The 12,085-nt window shown below is 33.2% G+C and overlaps 1 long non-coding RNA gene across 2 annotated transcripts; it reads right to left on the reverse strand.

Moving 5' to 3' along the window:
* Nucleotides 1–3,104: 3,104 nt before the first annotated feature.
* LOC131618294 (uncharacterized) lies at nucleotides 3,105–5,144 on the reverse strand. Of its 2 annotated transcripts, XR_009288791.1 has the most exons (5): nucleotides 4,786–5,144; nucleotides 3,651–3,760; nucleotides 3,461–3,564; nucleotides 3,317–3,370; nucleotides 3,105–3,213 (listed from the first exon to the last, which is right to left on the reverse strand). It is a non-coding gene; the product is annotated as an uncharacterized LOC131618294 (long non-coding RNA). The 2 variants fall into 2 exon arrangements; XR_009288790.1 differs by lacking the exon at nucleotides 4,786–5,144 and having other exon boundaries at nucleotides 3,651–3,806.
* Between the last annotated feature and the right edge of the window lie 6,941 nt (nucleotides 5,145–12,085).

The following is a 12,085-nucleotide window of genomic DNA, read 5'->3' on the forward strand; positions in this document are numbered from 1 at the left end:
GTTATATACTTAAATAAAAGTATTAAAAAGTAGTGCACATTGGAAAAAAATTTCATTGTAAGACATATAGGAAATTGTTTTTAATAAGTGGTGCAATGAGATGAAAGACTCATTTATCACACCTTTCTTGCGCTCTTTATTTTTTTTCTCACAAATAGTTTTAACTTTCACCAATTTTGCAAGAAACCAAAAAGTAAAGCAACTTTCTTTCCTCTTTAACCATGTAGAACCAACTGCTTTCTTTTCTTTGCTCTTTATCTTCACAAAATCAACATTGTTGCCAAAGTTGTAATAAACTCAGTTGATAAAATAGCCAAATGTCACAAAGTTATACCAATTTTATCTATAAATTGGGATTATTAAAAATGATGGAAAGAAACTCATGCCAAACCTCCACTAAAATCATAACCACCTCCACAAAAAATTAGAAAAACAGACCTATAAAGAAACCTCGTATTGCTAAGAAATCTCATACTACTAGAATTATTGCTTAACTTCAAAATTTTCTTCGAAATATATTTGCAGGAATACTTACAAAAATGCCGTTTCAGAAAAGTGATAAGTACAAAATTTCTGGTAGATTTAAGATTATCAGAAAACAAAATTAATAATTAACCAAAACATATACTAGTTTTATTTATCATTTTAAACATATTTTTCTATAAAAATTATGCAATTAATAAAAATATTATTCTAAAATATATATAAATAATGCTTTTTAATATAAAAATAATTAGATTTAAATATATTAATAACAATTTTTAAAATCTAATATCTAAAACTAAATTATTTTTTTCACTATAAATAAAATTATTGTAGCTATCATATAAAAACGGTTAACTATTTAATAAGGTAATCATAATTCACCATCTATGATAATCACGTCACTATAGGTTTTTTATATTAAAAAACTAAAATCAACGTTGGCACATGGGGTGTCTTTAAATATTATTTTAAAAAAAAAGTTGCGAAATGAAAAACACGTCGCAACCTTTAAATAAAATTAAAAAAATTGAGAACAGATAAAGTAGTCTGACAAAGGGGGGAATTTCAATAGGGGGAATTTCAAATTTTCATTTTTTTTGTTGCGGCGTGTATTTCACGTCGCAAGTATTTTTAGTATACCACGCCATAATTAATGCTGAACGTTGACTGACACATTTATTGCTTTAGTAAGTTGCGACGTGATTTTCACTTCGCAACCTAGACACGTGAAAATCACGTCGCTAAACTCTTTATTACCTTTTGCCAAAAAGCTTCTTCCCCTCTCTCGTTCCAGAACCCTTTCTTCCCCAATTTCTTTCTCTTCTTCCTCATTTTCTCCAACCCTTCTTCCCCATTTTCTCCAACCCTTCTTCCTCATTTTCTCCCAAAATCTCTTCCCCATTCAAGGTAAGTATGAAATCCTTTTTAATTTTCTGTATAATTTCGTTTTAATTTGTTAATTTCGTTTTAATTTTTATAACACTACTACGGAAAAGGACTACGAAAGCGCTTTTTTTGGGCTACTAAAGCGCTTTAAAGCGCTGCCAAAGCTAGCGCTGCCGTAGGTAACGAAAGCGCTTTTGAAAGCGCTCTGGTAGCCCCCCCTATAAGAGCGCTTTTTTCAGAAAAGCGCTCTGGTAGCCCCCCCTATAAGAGCGCTTTTTCCAGAAAAACGCTCTGGTAGCCCCCCTATAAAAGCGCTTTTTCCAGGAAAAGCGCTCTGGTAGCCCCCCTATCAGAGCGCTTTTACAAAAGCGCTTTCGTAGGTTGCGTTTTTTTTTATTATCTTAGACAAATAAAAATTAAAAAAAATACATTTAATATGAGACATTTTATGAATTGAATCTACAAGTATTGCATATATTTATTATCAAAATACAAATAAAACATCACTAATTTTATAAGTGCTTTAGAAGCTAAGTTTACAATCAAATTCTCAAAACACAAAATACAATATATATATATATATATATATATATATATATATATATATATATATATATATATATATATATATACATATATATATATATACATATATATATATACATATATATATATATACATATATATATATATATATATATATACATATATATATATATATATATACATATATATATATATATATATATATACTGATTTGCTCCTTAAGAAAACTAGTTCTCTCCCGCCGAACGTGACTCCTCGATGACCATAATTGACTTTCCAACAATGCACAAATCAACTTCTAATTTATCTTCAATTGTCCACGCATGTATACATATAAGAATAAAAAGAAGAAAAAAAATAAAGTTAATAAAGGAGTATAATACATATTGACTAAATGACTTATAGATAAGTCACATAAGTAAATTGTCACTACACTAGAAATGAGAAACTAATCTTCCTACTTATGAAACTAATAAGTTATAAATTAGATAAGCCATGCTTAAACATTCTGACACACAAACAAATGTATCATATAATAAGTTGGAAAAAAATCATGGATATCAAAAACCAAATCAAGAGCACTAGGATGTCCTCTAAAGAGTGAAGGAAATGAATGGTGGAAATGGAAATTGGTTACCTTAGCAGCATTGAATTGCCCCCAAATTTCAGGAAAGAACAATTCTTTACAGTTTTGTTATTTTATTGGCACCATCAATGGAAGAGTTAAATTCAGGAGCTTCATTGAGGTAGCATGGAATCCAACAAGTCTTTATTCTAGTCTTTATTATAACGAATAAATTATTGTTGACATGTTGCTTTACTCAAGACTCTAAAAGAGTGACCATCTCATGTTTTATAGCAAAATGAGTATAGATCTGTAAAGAAGCCAAAATTAGAATCAATATATTATCCCATTTTATATCTATTTTTTTAATAATACACTGAGTAGACTACAATAATACACACAGGTACGATTAACTCATAAACCTTAAATTCCCATACTGAAATGAAAATTCAAATTTAAATATCAGTTAACACTTATTTACATAAAAAATATTCAATTAATTAGTTTTGTTTGGTTAATACATGCAGAGAGAACATAGAAATAGTTATCGTGTTTTGATGAAATTACCAGAATATCTCAGCCAATACCCTATGCTTGTCTATATCATTGAACAGCGGTTGGCGCTTAATGATGTGAGAAAATATGCAGCCCATATACCAGATATCAGCTGCAGTTAAGTAATTGGTTGAGCCCATCAAAAGTTCAGGTGCTGTATAGCTCAGATGAGCCTTCTGCAAATCGAAAACAAAATTACAATAACATTACTTTGCATGGTTTGAACCATCCTGGATTGTTTTAAACAATGTAAAAAAGAGAAAGTATATAGTATCATACATGAATAGAAGTTTTGGGTGCACAAATTCCAAAAAGAGCTTGATGTAGAACAGACTGCAAACACAAAATGTAGAAGAAATTTGAGATATAAAACAAAGCAGCACTACACTATAGAAACAATAGTTTAGTATAAAGATGAGTTACTCTTTCGAAAGTGTGAATGCTAAGCACGGGATTAGTGATGTACTATTTTTCAAGATTTACACACACCAAACATATATTCCTCAGTAGCTAGAATTTGCAACAACCTGTAGATATCACACACACCAAACATATATATAATCACCATAAATCTATTCATCGAAGCTTGATTTGAAGAAAACAAATAACTGACCTGACAATATTGGGATGGTTCAAATCTCTAAGGATAGAGGTGTGATTCAAAATGGTGGATGGAATTCCCTTGCTTGGCTGATGTTGAGGAATGGTTCAAATCTCTAAGCTCTTTTTAAACAAAAACAATCGGCAGAACAAACTTATAAGTTAATATATCATCTACTAACCTAGGTGATAAATCATATGTTTAGTAATATATCATCTACTAAACTTTAATATATGATTTGCATTGTTGTAATGTAACCATGATTGCCATCAATAAGAAAATTATAAAGAGAGAACAAAATACTTACAAAGGACTGGACTGTCGATAACAACAAACACGAATGGTAAGTATGTATTTCAAATCAGTTATCGCTGGAAAGATAAAATATAATGTTTCAAATGCACAGTACAAAAATGTTTCCTTGACTTTGACAACTACCTTGAAGTCACCCTCCAAAGATCTTTTGATATATTTTTGGAAGTTAAATTTACTTCCTGATGACAGATGAACCTACACGCCAATGCTTTGTTTAAACTACTTCATGTATGATACATAAGCCACAATGACCAAATCTCAAAAGCCTACTCCAAGAAACACAACGCATCAAAAACAGAAATGAAACAGCCTACCATACACAAATCTAATAATTTAAAAATCAAATGTATATGGTTAAGTTTTAACTAAATGCAATTGTTAAAAACATTACATATATCAGTATTGATGACACAACTATTGGATACTATAACTATTAATTGAAAAAAAATATACCAATTAACCCATTAAAATACAACACTAAGTTCATTCCCTAAGTTTCCCTCAAAACACATAAAAACCTTTCAAATCCTCAAAATCACAAATCATCAATAAACTAACTGTTTCCTACATTTTACATTGAATCGTCTTTTAAAAAATTGAAATAAATTCAATTCAATATTGTGATAACATTAACTTCATTCCCTAAGTTCATTTTAGAAATGAATTTATCAATAAAAAATGACAATTCATCAGTAGCTCGTTAACATCAATTGCCGAAACAAATTGTAAAAAACCATATCCAGCACATACAATCTTATACATACAAAACAACAATTTGCAACAAAATAAAAAATTGACAAGATCGGAATCAAGGCGATTTCAATTTGTTCACCTTTTACAGAGGTTGTGTTAGGGTTTGGCTGCAACAAAACGGCGGTCCATCTCAACGCAGAGGGATTGAATCTGGTTGATAAACTTCTTTATAGTAAACGAAAGTTCTGAATTAAGGCTGGCAGTGGAGGTAGAGGTGGAATTCTCGAGACGCTCAAGCTGTTCTAGACCGTCGCGATACCTAAGCAATAACTTCTTGAGGCTTTGGAGAACTTCCGAGAGTGTTCCTATGCCTCCTTCTTCCATTGCAATGAAGGATATGTTAGTGGTGGTAAACGACAATCGACGCAATAAGAAGAAACTGCAGCGGCGGCAACTAGGGTTCGGGTGAGGGAGGAGAGCTTTTCCAAATCTTTTTCATTTTTCTCTGTCTCTTTTGTTTAACTAAAGAACCAAATGATTTTATTTTATATTTTCATTATGTTTCATAAAGATTATAATTTAATAGTTTTAATATATTGGACAGGGGTTCGATCCCTGGTAATTCATTTTTTAAAATTTAGGGGTATGCTACGACAGCGCTTTTAGAAGCGCCTTCGTAACTAGCTCTATACCAGCGCTTTTTAGAAAAAAGCGCTTTCGTAGCCTACCCCTATAGCAGCGCTTTTAAAAGCGCTTTCATTTCTTGCCCTATAGCAGCACTTTTTAAAAGCGCTTTCGTAGGATCCCCTACAGCAGCGCTTTTTTTCCTTGTTTTTTAGTTTTGTTTTTAGCGAAGCCTATAACAGCGCTTTTCCTAAAAGCGCTTTCGTAGGGGTGCTGCTAAAACTCAAATTTGGCGTAGTGTAATTTATTTGTTTGTGGTATAAATCTTTTTTAGGTGTAATATTTGTGATTGAAGATTAGAGGAAGATATTTGAAGATATTTGAAGATTGATAGAGGAAGATAGAGGTAATTTTGGCATTTTATTTTTTTTAGGTTTTTTTTATTGATGAATTAGATTTTAGAAAATTAGGTTTGTAGAAAATTATATTGAAGGTTAAAATTGATGGACGTTAGTTTTGTAGTAAATTAGGTTTGTAGAAAATTAGAGTTGGAAATTAGATTGTAAATTAGAGTAAAAAAAATGATGATTAGAGTTGAAATAGATTGAATAGATTGAATATTGAATTTTAATTGAATATTTAATTTTGATGATTAGAGAGGATGAAAAATTGATGAAATATATTAGGGTATAATAAGTTTGTATATTTGGTATAATTGAATTTTGATGATTAGAGATCATAAAAATTGATGAACAAAATAGAAATGAAATGTTATTAGAAATGAAATATATTAGGTATATATTTAAAATAAAATACAATGGATTAGAATTATATTTTATATTTCTTAAAAGGAATAATAAGTTTGTTAAGAACAAAATAGTGTGAATTAGTATTTTTTAAACAACATTTTAAATGAAGGTTACTACATAGTTATTAAAAAATAATATATTATTTTGTTTTAAAAATGTTTATTATAGTGTGAAGTATATTATTTTGTTTTGAAAAATAATCTAATAATATTTTGTTTATAGTTGATATAATTAAATGTTTAATTATTTACTTATAGTTGATATAAGTAAATGTTTAATTATTTACTTATAGTTGATATAAGTAAATGTTTAATTATTGTTACTAAAAAGAGAATGATTGGATATATGTGCAGTATGGAATATTATTTGTATTATCGTAGTTGGATGTACGATAGAGTGGAACCAGGAAGACGTGCACTTAAACCCAATTTTATAGAAGGAGTTAACGGGTTTATCACGTGGGCGTTTGCTCAAGAATGTTGTCGAAGCGAAGGAGGAGTTAGGTGTCTCTGTCTTAAATGTGAATGTAGACCTATAATTAGTGACCCAGATGAAGTGGTCAGGCATTTGTATAGAAGGGGTTTCATGGAAAATTATTGGGTTTGGACGTTTAATGGTGAAAACTTGCCGAGTAACGTACCTGAGACTAGCAGTACGCATGCTTCAAGTAGTCGTCCGTCAATGGAATATGAGGAAAGACCGCCTATTAAATATGAGGAAAACTTTAATCGGATCGGTGACATGGTTGAGGATGCTTTTGGTGTGAATGTGACCTATGATCAACCTGAAGATTGTGATGGGGAAGAGATGCCGAACAAAGAAGCGCAAAGATTTTATCAATTGTTGAATGAGATGAATACGCCGTTGTTTGACGGTTCGTCTGACTCCAAGTTATTAATGTGTGTGAGATTATTGGCCGCCAAGTCAAATTGGAATGTTCCTGATCAGTGTTTGGAATTCTTTGTAAAAATGATGTTGGACTCAACTGCAATGAAAGACAACTTACCTACAACATTTTATGAAGCAAAGAAGTTGGTGTCGAAGTTGGGCTTAAGAGTAAGAAAGATTGATTGTTGCATTAATGGTTGTATGTTATTTTATGACAATGAGTTTGGTACTCAAGATGGATTGTTGGAGGAATGCAAATTTTGTAAGAGTCCAAGATATAAAGTTTGCAGTAGAGCCATTAACACTAATCAAGACCGTGTAGCAAAAAAGTCCATGTTTTATCTTCCGATAATTCCAAGGTTAAAAAGAATATTTGCTTCAATGCACAGTGCAAGTCAGATGACATGGCATCATACAAACAAAACAAGTCCAGACACTATGTGACATCCATCTGATGGCGAGGCATGGAAACGCTTTGATCGAATACATCCTGATTTTGCCGCAGAACCTAGAAATGTCAGGCTTGGATTATGCTCAGATGGTTTTGCTCCTTATGTTCAAGCGTCGGGAAATGCGTATTCTTATTGGCCAGTTATTGTAACCCCTTACAACCTCCCTCCCGAGATGTGCATGACAAAACCATATATGTTTTTGACGTGCGTCATTCCAGGACCTTCGAGTCCAAAAGCCAGAATTGATGTGTATTTACAACCTTTAATTGATGATTTGAAGAGGTTGTGGATTGGTGGTGAATGGACTTATGATATATCACGTAAACAAAATTTTACTATGCGAGCTTCCTTGATGTGGACCATCAACGACATTCCAGCATATGGCATGTTGTCTGGTTGGGGTACACATGGCAGAATGGGTTGTCCGCATTGTATGAAAGAGACCAAGGCGTTTACGTTTGATAAAGGGGGGAAAAGCTCGTGGTTTGACTGTCACCGCAGATTTCTACCAAAAAATCATCCGTATAGAAAGAACAAGACAAATTTCATAAAAGAAAAACAGGTAACAGATATGCCTCCGCCCCGATTGTCACCAGGTGCTGTATGGGACAAAGTTTGTGGGCTACCAAAAATTATAGATACTGGAAAGGCATGTAGAATTGAAGGATATGGGGTCGATCACAATTGGACAAAGAGAAGTATATTTTGGGACCTTCCATATTGGAAAGATAATTTGTTGCGCCATAATTTAGATGTTATGCATATTGAGAAAAACATTTTTGAAAATGTATTTAACACCGTGATGGATGTTAAAGACAAGGCGAAAGATAATGAGAAGGCTAGACATGACATGGAAAAATGGTGCAATCGAAAAGAGTTGGAGTTGAAGCCTCAACCAAATGGGAAATTATTGAAACCGAAGGCTTGTTTCAGTCTGACCTCCCAAGAAGGTAAAGCGGTTTGTCGATGGTTAAAAGAATTGAGAATGCCCGACGGCTATTCTTCAAATTTAGCAAGGTGTGCTGACGCCAACACTGGGAAGTTGCATGGTATGAAAAGTCATGATTGTCATGTTTTTATGGAACAATTTCTACCAATTGCGTTTGGTTCTCTACCTAAACATGTGCTTAATCCGCTGACTGAAATTATTCAATTTTTCAGAGATATTTGTGCTTCAGCTTTAAAAGTAGATGATGTCATTAAGTTGGATCGAAATATTCCAGTCATTCTATGCAAGTTAGAACAAGTATTTCCGCCTGGTTTTTTTGACTCCATGGAACATCTACCTGTGCATCTCGCCTATGAAGCTTATCTTGGAGGTCCTGTTCAATATAGGTGGATGTATCCGTTTGAAAGGTTCATGGGTGATTCAAAACGATCAGTGAAAAATAAGGCTAGAGTTGAAGGATCGATATGTGCACATTACTTGCATCGAGAAACATCACATTTTTGCAGTCACTATTTCAAGCATTTGATGTTAACTCCAAGAATCATTCGAAATCCTGTCAATGTTAGTGAAAGGAGTCAATTCACTTTATCGGTCTTCGGGCTTCCAGGCCATCCATCTGGAAAAAAGGGTGTGCATTGGTTGACCCAACAAGAATTGCAATCTGCCCATGTTCATGTCTTGATCAACTGCGTTGAAGTTAAACCATTTCTTGAGTAAGTATACATACCCATAAATTTTAATTTTCTTTACAATCATAAAGCTCATTACTCTGAAAATTATAATGTGTTTCTTTTTAGGGAATTCAACAACACCTATTTTCATACTACCGGTGTACAATCAAAATCTGGTGTTATCCATGCTCAATTTCCAGCATGGTTTAAGGAGAGATTGTATAGCATTGTTGCACCGACTCCCGAAATACTCCATTAGAGAAACTTGTCTCAAGGCCCTATTCAAAGCGCAAATGAATGGCACACATACTTCGTGAATGGATATAAATTTCACACTCATACATGGACTGAAGGGAAAAATACCATAAACAGTGGTGTTTTTGTGAAAGGAGTTACAGATGGTGGTGAAGATGACTTCTATGGTTTTGTCAAACATATCTACGAGTTGGTGTACACTTACTTGGACTCGGAAAATAAAGTTGTCTTGTTTTATTGTGAATGGTATGATCCAACTAGAGGCACAAAAATAGATAGGACATACGGTACTGTTGAGATTCAAATGGACCGGAGGTACAAAGAGTATGACCCTTTCATAATGTCACATATTGTTAGGCAAGCTTATTATGTTCCTTATCCTTCATTTGTGCCACATAAACGAGGGTGGCGTGTTGTCATAAAAACAAAACCAATGAGTCATATTGAATCTGACGATCTAGTGGATGAAGATATTGCTTTCCAAGTTGATGAAGTGGAACAAATTAATGATGTGAGTGCAGATGAACAAACTACAAGTTTGTCTGATACAATGGTTGAGGGGAATCTAGCTGATTCGTCTATATTGGATGAAGAGCATGAAGATATTGCATCTGAGGACAATATCACATCAAATGATGAGAATGATGTGGATGACGAGCATGAAGATTTAGAATAATGAATATGTGTTGTTGAAAATGTATTTTTTATAATTTCACTTAATGAACTATGTATTGAATGTGTTAATGAATATGTGTTAATGAATATGTGTTGTTGAGATTATATTTTTATAATTTTACTTAGTGAACCATTTGCTGAATATATTTATATTAATTGTGTAATCTCTATAAATAGGTAAAATGCCACCCCGACTTGATAAAGGTAAGGGTGTAGCTGATGATAGTGGTAAGAAGAAGACCCAACGCCCACGAGTAGTAGTATGCCAGTCACCTCAGATGGCCACATGTCCTCCCCCACAGAGTCAGGTTAATCGTATGATCATGGCCAGTACTCAGGATTTTCTGCCACTACTCACCTCTAAGTATCCATATGACAGTCCGTCTTTTATTACCCCACCACCACCTGGTTACCCATCCTTTCAGCAGACACAGATGCACCCATCCTTCCAGCAGACACAGATGCCCCCATCCTTCCAGCAGACACATGTTCCCCCATCCTTCCGGCAGACCGGAGGATTTGGTTTTCCACCTCCCACACAAACTGGTCCCTCATCTTTCCAGCAAACCGGAGGTCCTAGTTTTCCACCATATTTCCAGCAGACTGGTCGCACCCCACATCCCCCACATGTTCCCCCACAGGATGATGATCAGGCGGAGGATGAGACTGCGGAGGATGAGACTGCGGAGGATGAGGTGGCGGATGATGAGTTGGATGGGAGCGATCTTCGAGGGGATGATGATCCGAGTGAGATTCATATCATTGACGGGAGATTTTTTATTAGGCCCGAAGGAAGCTCGTAAGTTTCTTATTTATCAATTTTTATTTAAGTATATGTTTCCATTTTTAATAACTTTATAATTAATGTTAATTCAATTAATGTTGTTTAGATTCACGCCGAGTCGGACTGCTGCCAAAGTTATAAGTTATATAATTCAGCAGAATTATAAAAAACTTATAAATACTTTTAAAGATGTTAAGGGCGAGGATAGAGACCATTGGTTTATGCATTTTCATGTATACTTAATTTATTGTTTAAGTTATTGTTATTGTTATTTGAATGATGTTTTCACTACAATTATCTAACTTTTATTTTATCTACTTTTATTGCAGGGAAAATGTGTGTGGGAACCAATGAAAGAGAGACAAATTAAAAAAAATTATTATGGCAGAACTGCAAGACGACTTTCTGACATGCTACGACGTGTTAGAAAGCGTTGGGAACTTCATGGCATCCGTCCCAGTTGGATAGGAGAAGAAATCTTTCGGGATCTTCTTAAATATTGGGATAGTGATGAGTTTAAGGCCAAATCTGAAAATGCAAAGAAGATGAGAGCATCTGAAAAGGGTGGTTGCCTTAATGCTGTGGGAAGTATAAGCACTGCTGAGCATGTTCGACGCCTGGTAATAATTATTACCACTTCTTAAAGTTATAATTTCAATTAATAATTGATATTATTAATAATTGGTTAAGTTGGGTATTATATTTGGTTAAGCTATCCGTATTATATTTGGTTAAGCTATCCGTATTATTTGGTTAAGCTATCCGTATTATTTGGTTAAGTTGGGTATTATATTTAGTTAACCTATCGGTAATATTTTTGTTTAAGCTATCTGTATTATTTGGTTAAGTTGGGTATTATATTTAGTTAACCTATCGGTATTATTTTTTTAAGCTATCCGTATTATTTGCTTAAGTTGGGTATTATATTTAGTTAACCTATCGGTATTATTTTTTTAAGTGGACCGTATTATTTGGTTAAGTTGGGTATTATATTTAGTTAACCTATCGGTATTATTTTTTTAAGTTATCGGTATTTCTTTAAGCGATGAATTGTGATGTATTTGGTGGCGATTGTGAAATGTCGATAAAGCGTTGATATATATGAATTAAATTGGTGATTCCTTAATTTGTTGATATATATTGCGGATAAAGTGGCGATTGTGAAGTTCCGATAAAGTGTATGTTGATATAGATTGCAAAGTGGAAACCATGAATTTGTTGATATATATTATTCTGATTTATTAATTAATTTCGACAGGTAGAATTGGGGTGTTATAATTTTCATGTGGCATGTGAGATGTTGTGGCGTGAAAATCATGTGACAACTAAATT

The sequence above is a fragment of the Vicia villosa genome, linkage group LG7 (assembly GCF_029867415.1).
Source record: "Vicia villosa cultivar HV-30 ecotype Madison, WI linkage group LG7, Vvil1.0, whole genome shotgun sequence".
NCBI classification, from domain to species: domain Eukaryota; kingdom Viridiplantae; phylum Streptophyta; class Magnoliopsida; order Fabales; family Fabaceae; genus Vicia; species Vicia villosa.